This window comes from Giraffa tippelskirchi, chromosome 12 (genome assembly GCF_054371585.1).
Source record: "Giraffa tippelskirchi isolate mGirTip1 chromosome 12, T2T-mGirTip1v1.2.pri, whole genome shotgun sequence".
Taxonomy (NCBI): Eukaryota; Metazoa; Chordata; class Mammalia; order Artiodactyla; family Giraffidae; genus Giraffa; species Giraffa tippelskirchi.
The window spans coordinates 42,423,803-42,450,514 of NC_137286.1; the positions used below are offsets into that span (position 1 = coordinate 42,423,803).

A 26,712-nucleotide genomic window follows, 5' to 3' on the forward strand; every position below is an offset into this window, starting at 1 on the left:
CCTCCAGCTATCCCGAACCCACATTTCACTCATGCCTTCCTCCCATCACCATCCCTCCCCTTGCCTGGACACCTCCCTTTGACTCTCCAAGTCTCAAATGTCTCTTCCTCTAGAAACCCTTTCCTAAACCCAGAGTCTGACTGAGGAAGACTGCCGAGGTCAAGACCCTCCAGTGTATACTTCTGGGTCATCACACTTACAGGGTCTCTCTCCATAGGCTGTGAATTCTGTGAGGATGAATGGGCCATTCTTGTCCCATGCTTAGCACTTAGCACAGTGCCAGGCACAGGGTCTCAATAACTATTTGTTGACTATAAACCTTAAGGAAATAGGCCAAAATGTTGCCAGTGGTTGCCTCAAAAGTAAGGCAACTCATGCTGATTTGTTTTCTTTCTTTCTACTTTTTTGTATTTTTTTGAGTTTTCTATAATAAGCGAGGGGCCTCCCAGATGGCGGGGCCTCCCAGATGGCACTAGTGGTAAAGAACCCCTCCTGCCAATGCAGGAGACACAAGAAACAAGGGTTTGATTCCTGGGTCGGGAAAATCCCCTGGAGGGAGGCATGGCAACCCACTCCAGTATTCTTGCCTGGAGAACCCCATGGACAGAGGAGCCCAGTGGGCTACAGTCCATAAAGTTTCAAAGAGTCGGACACGACTGAAGCTACTTAGCACACTCACCCACACGCATAATAAGCATGGATTACATTTATGATAAGAAAACAATAGCAGCCTTTTTGTTGTTGTTGTTGCGTGGCACGTGGGATCTAGTTCCCCAACCAAGGATCTAACCTGGGACTCCTGCATTGGGACCGTGGAGTCTTAACCACTGGACCACCAGGGAATTCCCAATAGCAGCCCTTTAACTGTAAAATATCTTAAGAAGGCATGAATTGCAGCAGTACCAACACTGTTTTCTTCTTTGTTTTCATAGAAGAAAGGTGGAACTTTGTCTACATTTTTAGGTCTTTATCTAAGGCTAACGCTAAGTTACCTCAGTCGTGTCCGACTTGGTGTGACCCCACAGATGGCAGCCCACCAGGCTCCGCCGTCCCTGGGATTCTCCAGGCAACAACACTGGAGTGGGTTGCCATTTCCTTCTCCAATGCATGAAAGTGAAAAGTGAAAGTGAAGTCGCTCAGTCGTGTCAGACTCTTAGCGACCCCATGGACTGCAGCCTACCAGGCTCCTCCATCCATGGGATTTTCCAGGCAAGAATACTGGAGTGGGGTGCCATTGCCTTCTCCAAACATACAAATCCAGGAGGAGTGTCCTGTGGCCAGCAGTCTGTGCAGGGCTCACTTCTTACATTCTCCCAGCCACGCTGCCTATCCTGGCCACCTCACCCTGCCTGGGACAGGCTTTTTCCACTCTGTTTCCAGCAACAGAACAGTCACTGTCTTAACAAAGCCTTGCTGAATGCCTTGATACCAGTTTTAGGAATAAAATGAACTTTGATTGATGCAAAGTACGATGTGTTTTGTGCCAGTGTTCTAGAAATTTGGGAAGGTATGCCAGCGAAAGTTTCCCTCTGCCTTAGAAATAGTAGCACAATTGATAGGTGTGTGAGTGTAAAGTTATACTCTAATCTAGAGGTAAGATTTGAAGATTTGAAGGACTTCACTGGCAGTCTGATCTAGTGCTTAAGACTTCATGCTTTCAATATAGGAGGCAAAGGTTCGATCTCTGGTCGGGAAACTGAGATCCCACATACTGTGTAGTGCAGCCAAAAGAGAAAAAAAGCAATCTCAATCTTCCAGGCAATGACTAATTACAAAAACAAGCAAAAAAAAAAAAAAAAAAGGAAAAGAAAAGGAGAATGATAAAGAGGATGCTCATTTGCACACCCTAGCAAGTTCACAAGGGCCAGGCTGTCCCATTCATGCCCTGGAAACCCCCCAAGAACATGGCAGAGCCTCCCTTGGGGTCTGTTTTTGGGGACTTTGGATGCAACTCTAATGAGCACAGTCTGGGCCTGTGAAGAATCCCAGATCATCACATCCTAGGGGTGTTTTCCACAGGAGCACACTGCCTGCCACTGCAAAGTCACCCAGGACTTGGCTGTGATAGCACAAAATAAAGGACAAGACACCAGAACTAGAAACATCCTTTAAAGAGCATCTAGTGACATCCACCCCTTCTTTTACAGAGAAAGAAGCACAGAGAGGTTAACAAGTCTGCCCCAAGTCACACAGCAATAAAAGTAACCCTGTGATATAAAATTAACAAACAAAGAGGATACTCCCAGCCTCCTGGCTCCCCAAGCAAAGGTAACTGTAATTTAGGTTCAGCATGACCAAATATCAAGGCAGGCAGGGGAGTGAGGGGAGTGAGCCTTATATTTCAGGGTGCTTCCTAACAAAAATTCTTTTTTATAATTTTTAATTGGTTCTGAAGAGTGATTATCCTCAGTTGTCTGCAATACTGATTTCTAGGCTATGTCCCAGTATTGCCAGACAGATAAAGAGCTCCTTAAATAGTTACTTACTTTTTTCTCTCTATTATTGTTAAATGGATTCAGTACCCCCCACCCCCACTCCTGCAACACACACTGAGACTTCAAGGGATTCCACTGGGCAGACTGGGTACTTTATGAGGGCAGGGTCCAACTTGCCCGTTTTTGTACAGTGCCTGCAGCTGTGCTTTTTCTGGATGATTGAATAAATGAATGAACAAATGAATGAATATTCGAGATTCAGTAGTCAAGCTGTCCTATTTAACTTTCGATGTGGCACACCCATGTCTTGAGGCCAATTCTTAAAATTCATATTGTAGATGCATTTGGTATGACAGGAAATAATTAAAACACACCATAAGCATTGAGGGAATGCTTGTCAACGCTCATTTCTATAACTGACAAACAATGTGGAAACTGCATTTTCCCCTGTAAACCAGGGCGTGCTGACATGTGGAAATACAAAAAACAAACAAAAAAAACCCACCTTCGACACAGTATGTAAAACCTAGTTGGGAAGAAAGAAATCACAGAAAGCAGTGACTCTCCGTATTTTTGATTCAAGATTTATACACATGTAGTTTTGTATTTGGGCTTCCCTGTGGCTCAGATGGTAAAGATACTGCCTGCCAATGCAGGAGACTGGGATTCGATCTCTGGGTGGAGAAGATTCCCTGGAAAAAGGAATCTGGTGGGCTAGGTCAAGGGGGTCTCAAAGAGTCGGACATAACTGAGCAACTAAGTACACACACAGTTCTGTATTTTTTTTTGCAAACTTACCTTTTCATCCCTGGATAGCTGTTAAAAACATTTTCCCACTCAGTTCTCTTATTTAGCACCTCCTAAAAATAAAAGCTATTATTTCTTTTAATGAGCAAAATTTGGGGATCCCCTCCTCCCACTCATCTTCATCTTCTCTGAGGCTACAAATTCAATCAGGAGGTACCTCAGGTCTAGACTCTGGCAGGTGCCATTTGAATCACAGATTTAAGCTGTTTACATCCCACATCATTTTATTTATCCTTCAACATCAGGGCTCTATTTAATTAAAAAATTCACTTTGGTCCTCCTGCCGAGCTCGGGTGCCATCTCCGTGCGAGGCAGAGAGGTGGTTTTGCTCGGAATTCCATCTGCCTCTGTCTGCTCTGACAGAACACTTCTGGCCGCCCAAATCCTGAGCTTGCTTTCCTTGAGTATCGGGAGTCTTGAAAACCACAGGCGATTGCCAACGACGTCTCCCTTTACAAGCTGTTCTCCAAAGGCTAACGCTGATCTTCCCCAGACGCTAAATCATAACCTTCGTGTTTTTCGTATTTCACATTCTAGCCGCAATTTCAACATCCCATCCCCGTGACATTAGAGAATGATAAATCAGCGGGCGGGACAGCTCCCCTGTACAGACTGGTACGGGCGGACCCGGCTCTGCCAACGCCCTCACTCCGGCCAGATGTCGGAGCCCCGCGGGGTTAACCCTTTCCCACAGCTCAGCTCTGCCTGGCCAACCAGAAACTTCCCCAGGCAGCTGTATTTAACAACGTAACACAGCTTTTATTTCTCCTCTTTTTAAACGTTCCTCCTTTTTGTCTTTTCCCTCCTTTCCTTGCCTTGCCAAACCCAACAGTACTTTGAGGCAAATAAAAATGCTATTGAACCATGGCTGATGTAAATGTTTATTTTTTTCTTAAATCAGTCTGCATTAAAACGATTTTGCTCTGTCCTCTTTAATGATTATTATTAGAGGAGAATGAGGGTGGAAAGACTTTTTTTTTTTAAAGTGAAGAAATACTCAATGCTAATGTTTTGTTGCTGTTGTTATTTTTTAAAAGTAGCTTTATTGAAGTTAATTTACATACCATGGAATTCATCCATTTTTCCAGGACCATGCAGTGGTTGGGTTTCCCCTGTGGTTAGGGGTAAAAAACCCGCCTGCAATGCAGGAGAGTGGCAGCAGCCATGGATTTGATTCCTGGGTTGGGAAGATACCCTGGAGAAGGAAATGGCAACCCACTCCAGTATTCTTGCCTGGAGAATCCCATGGACAGAGGAGCCTGGCGACTAAACAACATGCAGTGGTTTGGGGTATATTTATAGAATTGTGCAACTGTAGCTGTAATCTAATTATAGAACATTTCTATTTCACCCCCCCCAAAAAACCCCGTTAGTGCCCATTTGCAGTTACTTCTGCCCCCACCCCTGCCAGTCCCAGGTAACTGCTAATTTACCTTCTGTCTCTATAGATTTGCCTTTCCTAGGCATTTCATGCAAGTGGAATTATACAATAGGTGGTCTTTTATGTCTGGCTTCTTTCACTTAGCCTAATGCTGTTCAGAGCTAATGGCTTTTATAAGATGGCAAAGCCGTTTGGAATGGTCAAACTGTCCCAGGTACTATAGCATGCTATAACATATATGCACATGCTAAGTGTGCACTCAGAGTACATGCTGTGTAGACATGTTCCATGAAACAAGGTGAGAGACTCACTCCTCTGTTTAGCGTCAAGTTCTAAGGTATGGTGGGGGGTGGAGGGGTGGTACTATCTGTCATGGGCCACATGCAAACACAGAGCATTTCAATTAGTAGTTGGTATTGGTTTTGTTTTAGAGAGAGTAAAATCCAAACCATTCAATTCACCTGTTATTTAAATAACAGATCAAGGCCAGATAATTTTATTAAGAACTGGAGCTTTAAAACTCTCTCCTTTTCATATCATCTGTAAGATTAAGAAGAGGTGGCAAGAATACACAGAAGAACTATACAAAAAAGATATTCATGGCCCAGATAACCACGATGGTGTGATCACTCACCTAGAGCCAGATATCCTGGAATTCGAAGTCAAGTGGGCCTTAGGAAGCATCACTATGGACAAAGCTAGTGGAGGTGATGGAATTCCAGTTGAGCTATTTCAAATCCTAGAAGATGATGTTGTTAAAGTGCTGCACTCTATGCCACCAAATTTGGAAAACTCAGCATTGGCCACAGGACTGGAAAAGGTCAATTTTCATTCCAGTCCCAAAGAAAGGCAATGCCAAATGTTCAAACTACCACACAATTGCACTCATCTCACATGCTAGCAAAGTAATGCTCAAAATTCTCCAAGCCAAGCTTCAACACTACATGAACCATGAACTTCCAGATGTTCAAGCTGGATTTAGAAAAGGCAGAGGAACCAGAGATCAAATTGCCAACATCCGTTGGATCATCGAAAAAGCAAGAGAGTTCCAGAAAAGCATCTACATCTGCTTTATTGACTATGCCAAGGTCTTTGACTGTGTGGATCACAGCAAACTGTGGAAAATTCTTAAATTTCCATGTCTACCTGCATACAGACCACCTGAACTGCCTCCTGAGAAATCTGTATGCAGGTCAAGAAGCAACAGAACTGGACTGGAACAACAGACTGGTTCCAAGTCGGGAAAGGAGTACATCAAGGCTGTATACCCCTGCTTATTTAACTTATATGCAGAATACATCATGCGAAATGGCAGGCTGGATGAAGCACAAGCTGGAATCAAGATTGCTGGGAGAAATATCAATAACCTCAGATATGCAGATGACACCATCCTTATGGCAGAAAGCAAAAAAGAGCTAACGAGCCTCTTGATGAAAGTGAAAGAGGAGAGTGAAAAAGTTGGCTTAAAACTAAACATTCAGAAAACTAAGATTGTGGCATCCGGTCCCATCATTTCATGGCAAATAGATGGGGAAACAATGGAAAGTGACAGACTTTATTTTCCTGGGCTCCAAAATCACTGCAAATGGTGACGCAACCATGAAATTAAAAGACGCTTGCTCCTTGGAAGAAAAGCTATGACCAACCTAGACAGCATATTAAAAAGCAGAGACATTGTTTTGCTGACAAAGGTCTGTCTAGTCAAAGCTATGGTTTTTCTAGTAGTCATGTATGGATGTGAGAGTTTATAAACGAAGGTGAGTGCCAAAGAATTGATGCTTTTGAACTGTGGTGTTGGAGAAGACTCTTGAGAGTCCCTTGGACTGCAAGGAGACCCAACCAGTCAATCAGTCCTGAATATTCATTGGAATGCCGAAGCTGAAGCTCCAATACTTTGGCTACCTGATGCGAAGAACTGACTCATTGGAAAAGACCCTGATGCTGGGAAAGATTGAAGGCGGGAGGAGAAGGGGACGACAGAGGATGAGATGGTTGGATGGCATCACCGACTCAATGGACATGTGTTTGAGTAAACTCCAGGAGTTGGTGATGGACAGGGAAGCCTGGTGTGCTGCAGGCCATGGGGTCACAAAGAGTTGGAGACGACCGAGTGACTGAATTGAACTGAATAGATTATATATATTAAGGCACTTCACATAGTGAAATGATATACTCACAGGGAAAGTATTTTTTTATGCTAACTAATATATATCGTTCAAGAATAAGAAAGAGGAAGTAACACAGAAGAGGAGGTCGAAGCCTAGCACAATGAAGAGAGGAGTGAAAAAGAGATTGAGATTATTTGTGGGGCCATAAAAGGGGGTACCTGCCTCTACCTGACCCAGTTACATTCTCGGTAGTTAGTGATGACTTTGCAGCTTTTTGACTGCTCTTTCAAATTTTCATCATTGAATATTTGCAACAGCTGCCCTGAGAAGGAACCCTTTTCCCACCTGAGGGTTATGGCCAGCATGTTGGTTCACAGCCATGGCTGCACATCAGAAGACCCTTTGGAGCTTTTAAAAAATTGTTTGTTTGTTTATTTATTTGGCTGTGCTGTGTCTTCATTGCTATGTGTGGGCTTTCTCTAGTTGCAGAGAGCTGGAGCTACTCTCTTGTTGCTGTGTGTGGGCTTTTCATTGGGGTGACTTTCCTTGTTGTGGAGCACAGGCTCTAGGGCACACAGCCTTCAGTAGTTGCGGTGCACGGACTTAGTTGCTCTGCATGTGGGATCTTCCCGGATCAGGGATCCAACCCGTGTCCCTGACATTGGTAGGAAGATTCTTTACCACTGGACCAACAGGAAAGGTCCTCTGGGGAGCTTTGAAACTCTACCTATGCCCAGGTTGGATCCTAAATCAATTACATCAAAGTCTCTGGAGGTAGGGCCTGGGCATAAGTATTTTTGAAAAGCTTCCCCAGGTGATTCAGTTTAGGGCCAGGCTAGAGAATAAGTGGGCTACACAGAGCAATGCCTATCAAATTTATATGCTTATAAATTACATGTGATCTTGTTATACTGAAGATTCTGATTCAACGGATCTGAAATGGTGGCCTGAGACCTTTAGAACAAGCTCACAGGTAATACTGATGCTGCTGCTCCTCAGCCACACACTGACAGGTGAAGAGCTACAGAAAAATCCAAGAGTTTTTTGCATGCATTTGATGTTCCATCATCTGTCTCTGTTCTGGACTAGCAGCGTTAGCATTACCTGAGAACTGGATAGAAATGCAAATCCTTGGGCCTTACCTTAGATTCATTAAGTCAGAAATTCTGGGGGCAGAGCCCAGCAACAAATTGTTTTGACATGCTTTACAAGGGCCTGTATACTCAAAGCTATGGTTTTACCAGTAGTCATGTACGGATGTGAGAGTTGGACCATAAAGAAGGGTGAGTGCCAAAGAGTTGATGCTTTTGAACTGACGTCCTGGAGAAGACTCTTGAGAATCCCTTGGACAGCAAGGAGATCATGGGAAGGACTGATGATGAAGCTGAAGCTCCAATATGTTGGCCACCTGATATGAAGAGCTGACTCCTCGGAAAAGACCCTGATGCTGGGAAAGATTGAGGGGATAACAGAAGATGAGATGTTTGGATGGCATCACCAACTCGATGGACATGAGTTTGAGTAAACTCTGGGAGTTGGTGAGGGACAGGGAAGCCTGGCATGCTGCAGTCCATGGGGTCGTAAAGAATCAGACACGACTTAGTGACTAAGCAACAATAATAATCGTTTTACAGTGCTTTATTAGTTTCTGCTATGTAATGAAGTAAATCAACCAATGTATGCATATATCCCCTCCCTCTTGGACCTCTCTCTCATTCTACCCTCTACCCCACCCCTCTAGGTCATCACATACTACTGACCTGAGCTTCTTGTGCTTTATAGCAGCTTCTCCCTAGCTAGCTATTTTACACATGGTAGCGCATATATGTCTACCCCAGTCTCCCAGGTCTTCTCACCCTCCCCTTCTCCCCACCCTTGCCCTGTGTCTACATGCCCAATTTCTTCACCTGCTTCTCTATTCTTGCCTTGGAAATAGGTTCATCTGTACCATTTTTTTCTAGATTCAAGAGCATTAATTTTAGATCAAGCATAATAACATGTCCCATCTATATTTTATTTCAGGATTGGGGCAGACAGTAAAGTTAATTATGATGGTCTCTATTAGAAACCCTGTGAATTAGAAGCACTACTTTGTTTAGTTTCAAAGTATGCACAAATGTGGAAGGCTCCAGGTGGTGGCTTCACAGGGGGAGGAGGGACCTGGGAGCCTGGCAAGTGTCCTAGCTCTGCCAATGACCAGGTTTCAGGGCCCCCTGGGCTTCCCAGGAGGCTCAGTGGTAAAGAATCCACCTGTCAAGCAGGAGACACAGTTTCTATCCCTGGTTTGGGAAGATTCCCCTGGAGGAGGAAATGGCAACCCACTCCAGTATTCTTGACTGGAGAATTCCATAGACAGAGGAGCCTGGAGGGTCCCAGTCCGTAGGGTCACAAAGAGTCGGACATGACTGAATGACTAAGCACAGCGCTCATACATAGGGCTCCCCGTCACTGGTGCTCATCTGCAAAGGGAGATGCAGTGTCAGACTGTTAGCTCTAAAGGCCTGTTCTAGCTCTAGTTGTTAAATTGTAAGTTAGAACTCCAAATGCTCTTTAAACTGAAGGGGAAGCCTGACTTCAGAGATGTTTTCTCCATTGAAAAAAAGAGAAAAAAAGGCTTTCTATTTTACGGAAAGGGTTAAGTGTCTAATATGCCCTAAAGCATCAAGGGCTTGTCTCGGCATCCCATCCTCCTTACCCCTGATGAATTGCCTGACACTTCCCTGATCTCACAGCTCTTTTCTTTAGAAAATAACATTTGGTTCCTGTCATGGCAGAAGCCCGGGCTTTGCTGATTTAAGGCCATAAAGGAATGTGACAGAAAATTTAAATACTCTCATGTCTATAAAAGTATGAAATACAAATGTTAATATAAAACACTCTACATTGCCTCCTTATGTACAATAGAGCTATCTCTAATTGTGAGTGGTTCAGTTACTATTTGTTCATACCTAATTCTCTTAAGGAAGTGCATAACTTGGATGGGGTTACAATTTTCTACACTTTTAGGCCATATGAACTCAACTGTCACCTTGAGATTCAGTTGTTGTTCAGTCACTCAGTCCTGTCCGACTCTTTGCAACCCTGTCGTCTGCAGCATGCCAGGCTCCTCTGTCCTTGGGATTCTTCAGGGTTCTTTTATCAGTAGGTAAATAGGTTTAGCAGGCAATGACCAGAGTCCCCTGTTTGTCTTCAATTGCTTTCTTCACTAAACTAGGACATTTCACATCTTCCTTCCTTCATGAATTCAGTGAATATTCATGGGATGACTTCTACATGGTAGACTCTGTACCAGAACCTGGAGTCATTGGTTAGTCCCTGGTCAGGGAACTAGATCCCACAACTAAAGATCCTACATGCCACGGTGAAGATGAAGATCTTACATACCGAAACTAAGACCCTGCGTAGCCAAATACAATTACAAACAAACAAAAAAGGTGAAAAAAAAAAAAAAGATTTTCAGCCTAGTAACTGAATTTTTGACAGATCCCATTAACTCTTATACTTTCCCTAGTAGGTTTCTCTCCCATCCCAAAGGCAGCTATTCCAAATGTCTCCCAATTCCTACTCAAACCCCATTCTACTTTTCTTATCGGATATTTTCTATTGCCTTCCTAGGGCAAAGAGAGGCCATGAATGCTATTCTTTTGGCTTTCCTTTCCTCTGCAGACATACTCAGTTACCGTAACTTCACTCATTCTCATCTAGAGCTACTCATTCATTTTGTCTGCCCTTGTTTAAGCCCCAGCTCAAATGTCACTTCCTGTTTAATACTGTAAGAATAATCATAATACCATCACTAACAGGTATGGAAAATCTGGTCCTGGGCTGAGCATTGAACAGAAATTATCTCAATTTCATCCTCACAGAAAACTATGAGGAGAGCATCGTGCCCATTTGGTAGACAAGAAATGAAAACTTAGGTTAAGTAACTTGCCTTGCTTTGTGTGCATGCTCAGTCTTGTCAAACTCTTTGCAACACCATGGACTGTAGCCCACTGGCCCAAATTCTGTCCCCGGAATTTTCCCAGCAAGGATGCTAGAGTGGGTTGCCATTTCCTACTCCAGGGAATCTTACCAACCCAGGAATGGAGCCTGCATCTCCTGCATTGGCAGGTGGATTCTTTACTACCGAGCCACCTGGGAAGCCCAGGTTAAGTAATTTACCCAGCATTAGATGAGGGTGGAGATGGGTTTCAAGCCTGGATCTGCCTAGAACTCAGAGTCCTGCTCCCAAGCAGGGAGTGCAGTCTCCTGGGGCTCCCCCAGCCCTGTCATTTGTGTCCACCCTGTGCACACACATCCTCTCCCCACACAGCTACCTGCTGATGCCATCTGTCTCCTGTCTGTTTTCCCCACAGAACTGGGAGCATCCAGGGGAGAGAGACTCTATCTGAGTCATAATATCCTCCCCAACATCTGCCATTCCTGTTGCATGGAGGCCACCAGTGGAGTTTTACTGACCGAGGGGATGAGGTCTGACCCAGCAGAAAGCAGGGCTGTACCAGAGACTGGTCCCCAGCAGAGTGGTTAGTCTGCTATGAGGTGAGCAGTGGCAGGTATGGGGTTGGTTGTGCTGTGCTGTGCTTAGTCGCTCAGTCATTTCCAGATCTTTGCGACCCCATGAGTGGAGTGGGTTGTCATGCCCTCCTCCAGGGAATCTTCCCAACCTAGGGATCGAACCCAGGTCTCCCACATTGCAGGCAGATTCTTTACCATCTGAGCCAACAGGGAAGCCTGGTATGGGGTTTACCTCCCTGCATTATTTATTGTTTATTCAGCAAATGTTTATTGTGTGTCTTCTATGTGTCAGGCACTATTTTAGTTGCTGGAAACACAGTGGGTGAGCCAAGCAGACAAAAAAATCCCCACCCTCAGGAAGCTGATCTTCTAGCAGTGCAGGCAAATAAGTTCTCCAGGCACTTTGCCCACATTTCCAGTCCCCAGTTCTTTCCCTCTTTTTCCTCAAGGTTGGGGTGCTTATTAGGTGATTCCCTGTCAAACGTTCTCAGATCCCCTAAGAGTTACATCTCCTGTACTTATTGCTCAGGCTAAACAGCTGTGTGCATGCTCAGTAGCTCAGTCTTGTCCACCTCTTTGTGACCCCATGGGCTGTAGACCACCAGTCTCCTCTGTCCATGGGATTTCCCAGGCAAGAATACTGGAGTGGGTTGCCATTCCTTTCTCCAGAGGATCTTCCTGACCCAAGGATCGAACTCTTGTCTCCTGTGTTTCCTGCACTGGCACGCAGATTCTTTACCACTGAGCTACTGTGGAAGCCCAAACAGCTGAAGAACCACAGATAAGGGCAAGTACTGAACAGACAGTCTGTAGGCTCATATGTCCCCTCCCCACAAAACCTCTACAGGTATCGTCCTCCACAGGGTTCTTTTGTAGTCTGGACACATCATGATCCATTTTCCATTTTTCTGTGACTATTAAGTTGTGAGCTGAGTTCCTTGGGAAGACGAGAAAGAGTGCTTTTTTTTTAAAAAAAAAAAAAATTATTTGTTTGGCTGTGCGGGGTCTTAGTTGCAGCATGCGGGGTCTAGTTCCCTGACCAGAGATCAAACCCCGGCCCCCTGAATTGGGAGCATGAAGTCTTAGCCACTGGACCAGCAAGGAAGTCCTGAGAGTGCTTTTGGAGTCATGTCCTATTGTGTCAGGGAGACTTCGCTTCTCCTCTTCTGGGCGGAGAGCACCTTGGGTGCTGGAGCTCACCCATCTCCTCCTTACTCCAAGCCAAGGATGGAAAATTGCTCTTCTTACCCCAAGCCGGGGATGGGAAATTGCTCTTGACCTCTGGGCCCTTCCAAGACTGGATGAGGTGGGAAACCTGCTTCTGGATCTGGTCTAGAGGCAGCTGCTACAGTGATTTCATCAAGCCATCCATTGGTCCCCAGTCTGACTAGGGGTTCATGCACACCCGTTTCAGAAGAGATCACAGACAAGGAATGAAGCCTACACAGGATGTATGCCCCCTTAAGCCCTAGGAGAGAAAGGAAGCCTCTTTGCTCTGCCACACGCCTCAGTGCACCATGCTGCCTGGTGCCCAGGAGCCTCCTTCACTCTGCTGGGGGTGGGGAAGGGAGAGGCTCAAGCGCTGGCCTTTGCCCTCGAGTGCTGATCACACCTACCCGAGCTACCTGGGGCCTGGAGGGAGAGCCGGAGATGCTACCACCTTTCTCAGGAGCCCCCAGCCTCTGCAGGATGATTTCAGAGCCCTGAGCCCTGTATCTGCTACTGATGGCATGTTCCAGGCAGAGCCACTTGCCCAAAGTGTGCAACCCAGCCCTCAGCCCTGGTCCTGCAGTCCCCTCCTTCTCCCTCCAGCCCATCCTTGTCTCCAAAAGGAAGTTTCTATGCTGGGTATGTCCTGATCACTGATTCCAGAGTTACAGAGAATGACCCATCCGGGGTGAGGATTGGGAGTAAGTCCTGGTCACAGACACACGCCCAAGGTCCTCCAGGTGACACCAGACAGGCGCCTGCCCTGCCCTCTGGGGTAAAGAGAGCCACTTCTGGGTGGAATCTTCTCCCCATTGCATGTGGTGGCCAGGTTCTCCCAGGCATCTGTGGAAGGGCCCCCAAAACCTAGTACCAAGGGGTGCAGCAAGGTGTTTGTCTAGCAGCGGCTTGACTGTGCCAACTCCAGCTTCTGGAGTCTGTGTTCCCTGTGCCCTCCTCTGAGGACCCCTCGGGTGGGGGCGTCTGGGCCAGGACACTGCCTTTCCCAGACTGAGCCTGGGGCGGGCGCGCCCCAGCACCGTCAGCATGAGGTCATCCTCCCATTAGGGATTTCCTGTCACTTCAGTACTCCCTGGAGACCGTCACCACCCTCCACCCAGCCAAGGGCCCCCAACTCACCTCGGGGGCATTCATTACGTGGCAGCGCCAGCCCTGCCCTCCAGGCTTCATCCGCACTGCAGATGGGGGACAGGTCTCACCGCGATGGAGAAAGCAAAGCCCTGTGGGTGAGCACGTTCGTTGGTAGGTGTTCTCTGCACCGGACAAGCCTGCTTTCCTGAGCATTGACCCTTCTGTGTCCCATCTGGGGTTCACCCTTTGGTGCTTGGCAGGGGTCTCTGGGGAGACTAAGACCTGTTGGCAACAAGGTGCCTTGGGGGCCACAGTAAGCACACAGCTTCCTTGAAGTGAGGAGACTGCACGTAGCAAATGCTGGACAGCGTCGGAAGATGCAATTATCAGGTGAATCTTAGGCTAAGAATGTGGGGATTCACCACAACTTCTGTCTCTCCCTAGTCAGATAGTGGTGGCACAAATCCCTCCCTGCTAGGATATGGTGGCGGGGGGCGGGGCAGGAGAACCTGGGTGTATGCTCACACTGATTTCCAACACGCTGTGGACACAGTAGGAACACAGCAAACCTCTGTCCACTGTTAAAGCTGTGATTTTTCCTAGGGCTTATTTGCTCTATCAGTTCTGGCTAAGGGAGGAGGCAGGGGTCTTGAGGTGGTGGGTAGGAAAAGGAGGGGGATGGGATGAATTGGGAAATTGGGATTGACATATATACACTATTAATGTGCATACTGTGCTCAGCTGTGTCCGACTCTTTGTGACCCCATGGACTGTAGCCTCCCAGGCTGCTCTGTCTGTGGGATTTTCTAGGCAAGAATACTGGAGTAGGATGCTGTACCCTCTTCCAGGGGATCTTCCCAACCCAGGTATTGAACCTGCATGTCCTATGTCTCCTGTATTGTGGGCAGATTCTTTACACGCTGAACCACCTGGAAAGCCCATACAGTATTGATGCTGTATATAAAATAGGTAAATAATGAGAACCTACTGTTATGGCACAGGAAACTCTACTTAATGTTCTGTGATGACCTATATGGGAAAAGAATCTAACAAAGAGTGGATATATGTATATATATATATATATAATTGATTCCCTTTGCTGTACAGTAGAAGCTATTAATAACACAACATTGTAAAGCAACTATATGCCATTAAAATAAAAAAAAATAGTGTTGGGAATATCTAACGGCTACAACATCTTTGATACAGAAAGATTGATAAGTTAAAATTAAAAATTATTTTTTCCAAATGAAAAAAAAAAAGAAATAGCAGGCTCTGATGGGACTGGATCAGAACTCTGCGGGGTACATTAAGGAGAGGGCTGAAGGCAGGAGTAGATGGAGTGTTTTCAAGAGGTGGGGGTGGTAGTGGTGGTGGAGGAGGAGGGATTCTGGGGGATAATTAGGGCCCAAGTTCAAAATGTGACCAGAATGGGAGAGGGGGACTTCTCCTCACTCTGGCGGGGGCGCAGTATGTGGGGATAGCAGGCACCTGTGCTGCACTGGGGTTAGGCACTAGCGTCCTGACGTGTGTGTCCTGTCTGGGCTGATCCCTTTGGTCACAGTGTCACAGTCACAGGCGCCCCCAAGTGGCTTCAGAGGAGCTCACCTGAAGGAGGGGATGGAGTTCAAGGTGGAGAGCACCTGGGGTACCCCCTCCTCCTCTAAGAAATAACGTGCCGATGCTTTGAGGGAGCCAGGAAGACGGCTCAAGATGGGTCAAGAGACACTGAAACCAGATGATTTCTTGAGAATGTGTCCTCCATTTGTATCTACAGGCTTGAGAAATCTGAGAAAGCTGGAATATTTAAGAATATAATATTTTATTCCCCTTATTTCTCATTTGTCCTCCTCTCAGAAGTAAAGAATCTGTGTAAGAGACCTGGGTTCAATCCCTGGGTCAGGAAGATCCCCTGGAGAGGAGAATGGCAACCCACTCCACTATTCTTGCCTAGAGAATCCCACGGACAGAGAAGCCTGGCAGGTTACAGTCCATGGGGTCGCAAAGGGTTGTATATGACTGAGGGATTTTCACTTTCAACATAACATTTACTATCTGTTCTTTTGATTACAAATCAGTATTTGTTTACAAAGAAAATTTGGACAATACTGGGATTTCCCTGGTTATCCAGTGGTGAAGACTCTGCACTTCCAATGCAAGTGGCAAGGTTTCAATCCCTGGTAGGGGAAATAAGATCCTGCGTGACGTGAGACATGGCCAAATAAATAAATATATATATATAAATAAAGTGGTCAGTACTTTAAACAAAAGAAGACTGGATAATAATATAGAGAAACCACAGAAAGAAGATAAAAATGACTCGACTCGTAAGCTCATCCCCAGAGGTAGCTACTGTTTATAATTGTATATTATACACACTGTTTGTAACTTACTTTATCAACTTAAACCTGTATCATGAATCTCTTCATATCTGTAGGTCTGCCCAAAATTATTTAACCAGTTCTTCTATTGGACATTAAGGTAGCTTACAACTGTTAGCCATAAAATAAAGCTGTGATGAATAGCGCTATAAGCAAATTTTGTGCATATAGATAATGAGTTTCTTAGGATAAATTCCTAAGAAAATAATGACTGGTCAAATAATGGGCACATTTTTAAGGCTTTAATACACATTGGCAAATTGTCTTTCAGAAAGGTGATTTCAATTTACACTCCTACCTACAAAGTATTGGAATATCTATTTCCCCACAATCTCACCAAAATATGATATTATCAATCTTTAAAAATATTTGTCAATTTGAAATTAGAAAGAGATAATGTTTAGTTGTTTAAATTACCATTTCTTTGATTTTTAATAAGGGTAAATAATACATCTTTTCACTTTTTAACTTCCTATGTAAATAGCCTGTTTGTGTCATCTGTTTATTTTATTGAATTTTTATTATGTATCACATATTGGGGTTTTCTACTTAATGTGTTCAGCTTTCTCTTGTTAATTTTCAGGAGCTCTTGAAATAGTATTATTAGCCCCTTGCTCATCATACTTTGAAGACTTCATTCCTATAGCTTTAAGCTTTTTTTCCCTTATAGTAGTTTTAAATATTTATTTAGTCAAAATTGTCAGCTTTAGTGTTATATCAGGAAAGGTTTTCTCCTTATCAACAATATAAAAATATAACTGTCTATTCCCATTCGTTTTTTATTTTCTCATGACATTTAAATCTTAATTCTTTAATTCCTCTTGTATTTATTCTGGTATCTGACATAGTTAAAAATCTAAATTATTTTTTTTTCAAAAGTCTGGCCAATTTTCCCAACATCTTTGATTGTACCGTTTGTCTTTCCCCCAAAGATTTAACACATGGTTGTTTTGATTGATCCTTTTTTTATTTTCCATATTAACCATATTTATTAACCATTTACATTTCTCTTTTGGTGAATGGTCTATGCATATGCTTTGTCTGTTTTTCCATTACTGCCTTCATCTCTTATGGATTAGAAAGGATATTTTATATATCAAATCACAAATTCCTTTTAACTATTATGTTGCAAATGTTTACCCCAGTTTGAACTCTAAGAATTAATTTTCTGGCATAGAGGCTTAACATTTTCTCTAGTCATATTAATCTTTTGATTTATGATTTCTGATTTGGTTCTTGGGTTTGGATAAGCCTTTCCCTTGCCAAGATGGCACAAACTGCCACCTAGAATTTATTTAGCTTTCTTCTTTCTTTCCTTCCTTCCTTCCACCTTCCACTCTAATTTATTTGTAGTTTATTTTAATCTGCTATATTGGGCAACAATCTAATTTTGTCTTTTCTCAAAAGAGTTACCTAACAGTCCCACTATTGTTTATTGACTAATCTTTTACTCTCTTATTTGAAATGTCACTTTTATCATAAATTTTTGCACGCACCAGGTCTTATTCCTTGCTAACATCCTGTCGCTGCCCTGCTTTTAATTCTGAGATTGCCATTCTACAAAACCCCTATCCTGCATCATTCTAGCCTTCCCCTCTTACTGCTTCTCCTCTCTGGATGCAGAGAGCTGCTGGGGAAATTATTCAATTCTGCTGGTTGCTGTTCTCTAAATTCACAGTTTTCCATCTTAGCTGGACCCTCAAGCTTGCTTTACAGTCACATCAGCTCCCTTGCCCAGTCTTGTAATAGCCATTATCAAAGCTCCATCTGCTTTATCCTTTACCCCATTACCAGCAGATAAGCTCAGCTTCTATCTGAAAGTGTGTGTTAGTTGCTCAGTAGTGTCTGACTCTTTGCGACCCCATGAACTGTAGCCCGCCAGGCTCCTCTGTCCACGGAATTCTCCAAGCAAGAATATTGGAGAGGGTAGCCATTCACGCCTCCAGGGGATCTTCCCGACCCAGGAATTGAACCTGGGTCCGCTGTATTGCAGGCAGATTCTCTACCGTCTGAGCCACCAGGGAAGCCCTCTATATGAAAACATACGTTCTATTGGATCTTTCTCAACTCCGACTCACCCACTAACTTTTCCTCCTTGAGGAACCAATCACTGTTGGTATTTACTGAGTGCTTATTCTGTGCTGGGCACTCTGTTAGCCACTTTACATGTGGTTCATCCTCACAACGGTATGAGGTGGGTCTTCTTATTATCCTCAGATAACAGGAAAAGAAAGATGCCAAGTTATATAATTTGCTTCAGGTCATGCTACAGTAATGACTGACAAGTGGGATTCAAATCCTAGTTGTGCCTTGATTGTTCAAGGTCTTAACCATGATCCCTTTTCATCTTCACATGTGTTAATGGATGAGGAGGGTGGATTAACTTGGTTTTAATCTTCCTTCTCTAGTGTGTTAGTAAAATCATTCATTTCTTCATTGATTCAACTCTTCCACAAATACTCAAACTCCTTCTCTGTACCAGCCACTCTGCTGAGGATACAGCAGGAGGTAAAACCAGACACAGTTGCCATTCTCTTGAGGCTGACAGTCTATTGGTGCCAAAAGAAATTCACCAAAGCATGACACCCACACTTAAACACACAAACACATCCCAAATAGGTGTTTCAAAGGAAAGGAACATAGTTCTTTGAGAGTGGACAGGAAAGACTTGAGGAACAGGGGGTGAAGGTGTTAGGAGAGTGCCTTCCTGAAAAAGTGAACAGTGAGCTAATAAACTCAGAGCAAAGGATGAAGAGGAGTAGATTATGCAAAGGGCAGGGACGGGCAGGATCCAGGCAGAGGGCGGTACGTGTCAAATGGTTCTCTACATGTTTAGTGAAATGTTGTGAGAGGTTGCTAGGCAGACACTCATAGACACAGGGCCTTGCTAGGATCTCCACCCAGGCTCAGCCCATGGCTGCCCCAGGCCATGTCCCTGAGTAATGACCTTGGACCTGGAAGGTATGAAAGAAAGGAGGTGAGCTTTCCATCTAGTTGCTGTGTTGTGACTGCAGCTCTTCTGCCAGTGACTTGCGCCCATATCTGATGCCAAATGATAGCATTTGTCCACAGACTCTCCTGCCTTTCACGATGTTAACACCTCTTATTGAAAGAGCCATTATGGTTCTCTATGACAGGGTCCCCAGCCTCCAGGCTCGAATGCCTGATGATCTGAGGTGGAGCTGATGTAATAATAATAGGAATAAAGCGCACAATAAATGCAATGTGCTTGAATCATCCTGAAACCATCCTCCTGCCCCTGGTCCGTGAAATAATTGTCTTCCACGAAACCTGTCCCGGGTGCCAAAAAGGTTGGGGACTGCTGCTATGGGACGAGGATGTCCCATGTTTTCAGGTGCAGGGGCTTGTGTCACTGAGGGACACTACTCTCTGCTCAGAAGTGGAGTTAGTTGGGTGTCAGCTGAGTCACTCAGTCCTGTCCAACTCTTTGTGACCCCTGTGACCCCTGCCAGGCTCCTCTGTCCATGACATTTCCCAGACAAGAATACTGGAGTGGGTTGCCATTTCCTTCTCCAGGGGATCTTCCTGACCCAGGGATCGAACCCACGTCTCCTGTGTTCCCTGCACTGGCAGGCGGATTCTCAACCACTGGACCACCGGGGAAGTCCCATGAATTCCTTTTTGTAAGAGAAATAAGCTGTGTCTTCTCTGTCCTTGCTGTGGAAGAAACATGACCTGGTATTTCTGGAACCGTAACAAGCACACTTAGGTTCAAATTCAGGTTTAGGACTCAGCTCATCCTCTCAGCCAGAGAAGATAAAAGAGCCAAGACAGAGGGGAAATATCCATGTGACAGTCATGTCTTTATTTATTTTAAAAAGAGTTATCTTGGATCCCAGAGATTACATTTTTTTAATCCATTGCAGGACTCTGGCATGGACACTGATGTATAAAATGCACAGGGTGGGGATGTTGCTAGAGAAGTAGAAGTCCTCTGAAGGGATGTAGGGAAAAGGTAGACCATAGGCCTTCTGAGACCTTAATCATCATTAGTGGCTGGGATGCTGACGTGTCTGAGAAACAGCAGGGCTGCTGCTGCCAAACAAAACCAAATTTATCAGCAAATGGGGCATTGCTATGACAGTCTGAAATACTGGGCACATTAAGTGTACTGTTAAGTACTGAATATCACAGGCCATACCCAAGCCTCTTCCTCCTTTTATCTGCTCCCCAGATCCTATTCAGTCCCTTATGCAATATGTATTTACTTCAGAAGAAGCATTCCTGATTCCCATAGAGTCTAGGTTTCCATTTTAGCTTGAATTTAGAGTTAAACATGTAATTTGTTTGCTCAGCAGTAGTCTTTGATGCGGATGTTTATCTTGTCTGGAAAGTGTTTGGAGGTATGAAGCAGCCTCAGAAGTCAGCTGGACCTGTCTCTCTTCCAGAAAGGGAATCCCCTCTGTATAAGTTCAAGGTCAAGAATGAGAAAACCCAACTCAAAATAGCTCAAACAATAAAGGGATTTATTGGTTTTTGTGACTTGTAGAGCAGAAGGAGGGCTGGCTTGACCCAGTAGCTTAGTGAGGAAATTAAGGGTGGTGTTTGTTGCCATCTCTGTGCTGACTTCATCCTCTTGGAAAGCGTTAAGTGTTGGTTGCTCAGTCTTGTCCTACTCTTTGCAACCTCTGTAGCCCACCAGGCTCCTCTGTCCATGGAATTTTCCAGGTAAGAATACTGGAATGGGTTGCTATTTCCTTCTCCAGAGGATCTTCCTGACCCAGGGATTGAACCTGTGTCTCCTGCATTGGCAGGCAGGTTCTTTACCAGCTGAGCCACCAGGGAAACCTCATCATAAAGGATACCCTGCAGCTAGTTAGTCCACCTCCAGCTTCCCCTTGCCAACAGCATCCAATCAGGGCACATCTGAAGCCTTCTGTTCTTTCCCACCATACAGCTTACTCACTTCTCTGCCTGCCTTTGAATCTCTGCCAAAATGCATGTGATAGTAGTTGATTCCCTTCGCTGAGCAGATTCAGCATAAGTAGCCTTTGCTTTCTTCACTCGTTTGGGTTTCATTTACTTCCACCGAGTAGATGCTCAGTAATTATCGGCAGGAGGAAGAAAAGAATGAAATACAGTTGGGAAATCTAAGTAGATACAATTTCCCCCCAGATTTATTGAAATATAATCAACATGTCATTGTGTAAGTTTGAGGTGCACAATGTGGTATACATAAATAGATATGATATTTATTGGCCAATTGCACTTCAATAAAACTGGAAAAAACCCACATTAAAAGAAGAATGAATAGAGATGCAAATATAGAGAACAGACTTGTGGACACAGAGGAGGATGGAGAGTCTGGGATGAACTGAGACAGTAGCATTGACATATATATACTCCCATGCGTAAAATAGTTAGCTAGTGGGAAGTTGTTATTCAGCACAGGGAGCTCAGCTCAGTGCTCTGTGATGACCTAGAGGGATGGGGTAGCGGGTGGTTGGGTGGGAGGAAGGCTCAAAAGGGAGGGGATATATGTATACATATGGCTGATTCACATTGATTCACATTGTTGTATGGCAGAGACCAACGCAACATTGTAAAGCAATTATCCTCCAATTTAAAATAAATAAAAAATAAAATAAAGGGGACAAAAAAGAAATAAAGAAGGAACTAGGTAATCTCTGTTCCTTTGCTTAGAGAGACTACTAGCTTTTAGGCATATGATACAATTTTGGCTTTTGTTTCAGGGTAGCTACCTCTTTAAAGTGTTAAGAAGTGCTTTTCATCAATATTTATTTAATTTTTTCCTTGAAATGTAGTTCCTTGACTTCTGTAGAAATTGACAGAGTAAAATAAAAGCATATGGTCTTCCTTTCCCGTCTATCATCAAATATCCACGATGATAGGCAAATAGAAAAACAAATCTCCCTCAGCTTCAGGAATGTAGGGTAAAATTAAACATGTGTCAGAATCTAGGAGGAGTAGATACTACATACTGCTCCGTGGGGCTGGATTAACAGCTAATTCCTCCATGCCTTTAACTCTAAAACAATGCCAAGTGAGACCCAGCCTTGGCTGCCCTCCACACCAACAGCCCCTAACTCATTGCTTTGCCAGCAGGACTCACCTGGCCTGTCTAGAGGCGTCTTGCCCTCTGGCACATAAATGACTACGCCCACCAGAGACTGGGGAAGGGGGCAGGGAAGACTTTGTCATCGGCAGAGGATGCCAGGGCTGAGAAAAAGGAGACTGCTAAAATCTCTCCTTCAGGCTTCCTCCTGGCCTCATGCACAGGTAGAACTTAAAATCCAGAATCGTGTTCTGCTTCCCCCTCCATATCCTCTGAAACAACAGCCAGAGTCACAAGAGGGAGCTTCTTCCAGGGGTGCTGGGTGTGGGCTCTTTGAATTGCCTGGAGAACTGGGATGGAGATCACCTCCCCACCCCGATTCCCCGTGTAGAACAAAGGTCAGGAAACCTGCCCTCAGCCCCAGGTGTGAAAGGGAGATGGAGCCTCCCAGGCACACTGGCCACTGTCCAACTGGAGACACTGTTTGTTAAAGGGTGGAACACTGGAAAACGGAGCTTTGTGTAAAAAAAACAAAAACAAAAACAAAAAGCAAAAAAACCCTCTAGCATTAAAAGACACATGTGACAGTGAAGACGGAGGAAAAGACAGACCCTTTTCCATTCACTCTTAATTATTTTTGTCTGCCCTGGGTCTTCATTGTGGTGCACGGGCTTCTCATCGTGGCGGCTTCTCTTGTTTTGGAGCACAGGCTCTAGAGCGCGTGGACTACAGTAGTTGTGGTGCGCTGGCTGTGTAGTTGTGGCACCTGGGCATAGTTGCTCTGAGGCATGTGGGATCTTCCTGGACCAGGGAATGAACCCATGTCCCCTGCATTGCCAGGCAGATTCTTTAACCACTGGATGATCAGGGAAGTCTCTCCATTTAACCTTTTATCTTAGCTCCTGGAACTGGGTTTGACACATAACTCGTCACTTCATAAATATGTTTTGAAGACTGAGGGTAACACAAAAGCAGTTTACAAAGAACCTGCTCTGTATTTTTAATAAATAGCATCCTTTCATCTTTTAAGACTGATCAGGCCATGAATAGAAAAGAATGCAGTGTCCAACTCACCTGAAACATGGTGTTCTGATTCACTAGGTCTAGGGTGGGGCCTGGCAGTCTGCATTTCTAACAATGGTCCACAGCAAGCCAGTGCTGCTGGGGTATATCACAGCAGTAAGAACCTAACAAGGACTTCCCTGGTGGTCCAGTGGTTAAGAATCTGGATCTTCCAATGCAGGGGATGAAGGTTCAATCCCTGGTCAGGGCATTAAGATCCCACATGCCATAGGGCTATTGAGCCTGTGTGCCACAGTGAAGAGCCCTCATGCTGCAACTAAGACCCCATGCAACCAAATTCATTAATTAAAAAAAAAAAAGAACTTAACAGTCTGGGAAGTAGCTCCACGCAGGAAGCATTAACTCTATTGCCATCTCTCAGCATCACGATGGACAGCTCACGTCTCACGAGACACAGAAAATGCAAGTGATGGTCCAGTGTAGAAACCAGTTACTCTAGAAGTTAGAGAAGATACCAGAAAACAATGTATATTTCCATTCAAATAAAAAGGAAATGATGTTCTTGGGCCAGCCTTGCTATGAAGGAACAAAAGCTTTTCATCACGCTTTGATTAAAGGTAAGGCGCTTCCTTAATCTGGACCCGTGGACTAAACAGTTGGTCAGATCCCAGTTTGGAAAATTATTGCCAAATGTCGTGGACTCTCCCTTACCAGGCTGGTTCTACAGTTCGGTTGGAATTCTGTGCTTCGGACAAATGGATGCTGAGGCGATTACTTAGCTTCACTTGACACTGCAGGCCCTGGGACTTGTGCGTGGTTATGGCTAAAACCACCGGTAATGAACACTTCCAAATTATGACTCATTCCACTGAGCTGACTCTTCACAATGTCTGCTCAGCCTGTTACCGTCCTGATCACCCCTCTTGTCATCTGACTTGCAGACGGGTGCCTGATCTCCTTTGATATACTGTACATGACATCCCGACAAACCCTTCTCTTTAATCAAAGGCATCAGACATATGCCACCGTCAGAAGTGGGGTGGGGCGAACACAGAGCAGATGTGTTCCTGCAGGTCAGATGGAATGAGTGGATTTGCAACATACACTTGGCGTAATCTTTAAATTAACCCTGGGATCTAATTTTAAAATAAAGCTCCACTTTTTTTTTTTTGCACAAGGCAGAGACATTGTAGCCAGCAGCTTTTAATGGCAGGGAGAAAGCAGAAGTCCTGAGATAACTTTTCATAAATCTCTTTAGGAGAACAGCATCACATATGAAAATTCTTGGGCCACAGAATCTCACCTTTTAAAATATCTAAAGAAAAAACATGCTCATGTTCAAACACCAAAAAGGATATGTATCTGTTAATTTTATTTTTTTATTTAAAAATTCATTAAAAAATTAATTTTTTGGCCACACCACATGGCATGTGGGATCTTAGTGCCCCTACCAGGGATTGAACCCATGTGCCCTGCGTTTCTACATTGGAAGAGTGGAGTCTTAACCACTGGACCACCCAGGAAGTGTCTGTATCTGTGAAGTTTAAATCAGCCTTGCAAATAAAGACAAATACATTACTGACCATACATATTAATTTTTAAAATAATGTATATTTATTATTTATTTATTTTTGGTCTTCGTTGCCGTATGTGGGCTTTCTCTAGTTGCAGCAAGCAGGGGCTACTCTCTCATTGTGGTGCATGGGCTTCTCACTGCAGTGGCTTCTCTTGTTGTGGAGCACGGGCTCTAGGATGCTCAGGCTCAGTAGTTGTGGTGCATGGGCTTAGTTGCTCCGAGGCATGTGGGATCTTCCTGGCCCAGGGATTGAACCCAAGTCCCCTGCATTGGCAGACAGATGCTTAACAACTGAACCACCAGGGAAGTCCTACACATTAATTTTTAAAAATCATAATGCCAGATGTATGCCCAAAGTGGGATGAAAAGAAGTATTATTTTTTCTAACAATTCTGTAGCATTTTTTTTTTCTTTCAAAAAAGGAACAGGTACTCAGCAAAGGGTCTGTACTGATGGACGTACTCAAGAAGCGCTAGGATAAGATGCAGATGGTGAGCCAGAGGTTGGACTAATTATCTGGCAAGGGCTCTTTTTTTCGTTGTTGTTTTATTTTATTATTGAAGTATAATTGCTTTACAATATTGTGGTAGTTTCTGCTGCACAGCAAAGTGAATCAGCTATATGTACACATATATCCCCTCCCTCTTAAGCTTCCCTCCCACCACCACCTGACCCCCGCCGCCCCATCCCACCCCTCTAGGTCATCACAGAGCATCAAGCTGAGCTCCCTGTGTTATACAGCAGCCTCTCGCTAGCTATCTTTTTTACACATGGTAGTGTGTATGTCAAGGCTACCCTTCTAATTTGTCTCACCCTCCCCTTCCCCACTGTGTCCACATGTGGCAGGTGCCCTTGTAAACCTGTGATGTCTGAGGTTCTGTGTCTGAGATGGCCACCCGTTTTTCCTTCACTGCAGCTCGAGGCTGCTGCATGTGGTCAAGGAAGGGCCATACTGTTTGTGGCTGTTTGGGTCCAGTTCCCTCCTGCCTCACCCCACCCACCCCATAACCGGCCTGCTCCAGATGCCCAGTGCTGCCTGCTGAACCTATGCATAGCAGACTCCTCTCCTTCCCTGCCCTGCCTCTTCTCCAGCTCCCCTTCCCTGGCAGATGACACCTGCCCCTCTCAGCCCTTCCCTTTTGGCCATCCACATCACTTCACAAAGAATCAGACATGACTGAATGACTGAAAACAACAAAAAAAACAATCACTTTCAGAAAGGGAGAGAGCAATCAAACTGCTCTGTAAGAATTCTCTCCTTTACCCACAAACAGGCTCCTTGCTTTCATCATTTTCACTATGGGGAAACAAGGGGAGAAGTAGACTATATTCTTTGTTTATGTAGATTTGAATCCTAGCTCTGCCACTACTATCGGCTGACCTTAGTTAGACACCAGTCTGTACTTAGCTACAAAGCAGGGAAATGCTGACTATAACTGGTTAGGGAAGTGTTCAGTCAAAACTCAGGAAATCCTAGTACTTAAAGGCAGAGGAGAGGATAGATATTCTCTGCCCAAAAGGTGAACCTAGACCCTGTCAGGAATAAAGCGAACAAAAAGTGCGTATCTCAGAGATCTTTGTGGCCTTCCCTGAAGAGCAGAAGGACCAAACCCCCTAGGGTCGGGGCCAGAAGGAAGACTGTTACACTCCTGGAGAATACAGTAAGTCCCCTACATATGACCCTCCAAGTTGTGAACTTTGAAAGATGTGAATGTGCGCTTGTGTGTTAGTTAAGTTCATGTGTCTGGTATACACTGTCACGTGCGTGCATCCTCTACACATGGTTGCGCTTGTGTGTATGTTACTGTACAGGGATACATAGAGGACAGTAGTGCAGTATCTTTATGTCAAGCCCGGGATGTCCAGAAGCATTCTCTGCCCCGAAGGTGAACCCAGCCTGCTGCTGCTTCTGTCCTGTACCAGCATCATGAGATTTTATCCGGTCAGCATTTCCACGGGACCAAAATCACCAGCAAATGAACACAAACTCTTAATGCTCAATTATTTGTTTGTAGACAAGATGACACTCGAAGCCACAGAATAGAGTGAGAGACCCAACCATACTCATGCAAAGGCACCGTATGTTTTCCAGAAGACCATGGTCAATAGTGGGAAATGCCTGCTGGCAGGAAGCTTTTAAATTGCTGA

General features: G+C 44.7%; 1 long non-coding RNA gene across 1 annotated transcript in view; it reads left to right on the forward strand.

Annotated features, from left to right (window-relative positions):
- LOC145528453 (uncharacterized) overlaps nucleotides 1-26,712 on the forward strand; it is a 132,353-nt gene that overhangs the window by 76,418 nt on the left and 29,223 nt on the right. Inside the window, exon 3 of the long non-coding RNA XR_014070435.1 lies at nucleotides 11,090-11,273. This is a non-coding gene — a long non-coding RNA (uncharacterized LOC145528453). The remainder of the gene's footprint in view (nucleotides 1-11,089; nucleotides 11,274-26,712) is intronic.